Raw genomic sequence first — 1,862 nt, forward strand, 5'->3', positions numbered from 1 at the left:
CTGAGGGCTGATTCTCTGAAGCCAGGCTGAATTTCTAGGAACTGGCATGCACTCAAATCAGTTTTATATAGGGCTGGAAAGGAATGGAGCAAGACACATTCATCAGACATAAGCAATATCTATAGTTGCCCCAGAATCTTTTTCTATTTAGGTTTTATATTGGTAGGGTGAACAGCTGACAGTGTTTGAAACTGGAATCTGTAGTGGATGGTCCTTCTGGGTTGGCCAAATATCTTCTGGAAGGGAGACTCAGTTCTCCTGTGATAAGAGGGGTGGGCAGTCCGAGGGTGTTCCTGGACTCATGGGAACTGCTTCATGTCAGCTGTGGCCAGGAAGGCTTTTGCACAGCTTCATCTAGTGTACAGTTGCATTCTTTCCTTGATCGGGAGCCTTTCAAACAATCACTCCCACCTTGGTCATCTCACAGCTTGACTACTGCCATGTGCTTTACATGGGGCTGCCCTTGAAGACTACTTGCAAGCTTCAGCTGGTCCAGAATTGAGCGGCATGGACAGCGATGGGCGTGGGTCGGCCTGCCCATGTGAGACCTCTGCTTTGCAAGCTGCACTGATTTTTCAGCCTTCACATTATATATCCAACGTATTAAAAATGACCCTGGTTATTTATGCCCTGAGGGAGAACTCTGCATTGATCTGTTCAACCTGTTTGTTTTCTTGGCTGACCTTGGCTTTCTCGGGAGAATTCTTCTACACTAAATTTCCAGAGCACCAATACTCGTTTTATCCTGTTTTCACATTCATGCAGTGTCACAGGAAAATACACTGCTTGTACAATTCTGATATATTTGTAGCTATAAACAGACTAGCTAAACTGGTTACTTATTACCCCTTGGAGACAGGGTGAAACCAGGATATATTTTAGCATATACATATATAAACTCTCTGATTAAAACTCTTCAAAGAAGTGATATCCATGCTCCTAAATTAACTGATAAACATGTCGCAATTCTACTCTACACTGATGACTCAGTTCTTCTCTCCTTGTCTTCTATAGGCATGAAATGGGCACTAAGAGCCTTGAAATTCTAGTGTAATGAGGAAGTGATCAACTATGATAAATCTAAAGTTTTAGTTTTTTCCCAAAAAAAAAGACAAGCCCTCAAATGGACAATTGATTCCCATGAATTAAAGCAAGACAAATATTTTAAATACTTGGGCCGCAGTATTTCAGGCCACTAGGAAATTAACAGCCCAAGTAAATTATGGCACTTCTACTCCCCAAAAGAGTGCTGTAACAATAACTAAGTTTTATAGACAACGGGGAGTAAATTACATTCCAGCAGCAATCAAACAGTTGGCTAAAACAGTTGCCCAACTATTATATGGGCCCATTTACAAACTTAACGACTTATGAAACCGTTCAATCAAATTTCCTTAGGATTTTGTCTGTACCCCAAAATAAACTCTTAATACAATCTGGAGGCTTGAAGCTAACATGCCACATATTAAGGCTATGTCTGAACAGGGAGTCTAATCCCAGGATAAGAATTATTTTATAATTTATTTATTTATTTATTTATAATTTAATTTGTATCCCGCCCTTCTCCTCACCGGACTCAGGGCGGCTAACAGCCTTATAAAACAGCATTACAATAAATATCCATATTAAAACCAAATTAAAAGAAAATATTCGTAAAGGCCAGTCGTTAAAATTACCCTTAAAATTACCCTTAAAAACCCCACTAAAATTCCCTAGGCCAAACCCGCTTGTTGAAAAAGCCATGTCTTTAGGGCGCGGCGGAAGGAGGGGAGATCCGGGATCACCCGGATCTCTGGGGGTAGTTCGTTCCAGAGGGTGGGGGCTCCCACCGAGAAGGCCCTCCCCCTGGGGGTCGCCAGCCG

Source organism: Protobothrops mucrosquamatus, unplaced genomic scaffold (assembly GCF_001527695.2).
Source record: "Protobothrops mucrosquamatus isolate PMUCROS unplaced genomic scaffold, P.Mucros_1.0 scaffold6, whole genome shotgun sequence".
Taxonomy (NCBI): domain Eukaryota; kingdom Metazoa; phylum Chordata; class Lepidosauria; order Squamata; family Viperidae; genus Protobothrops; species Protobothrops mucrosquamatus.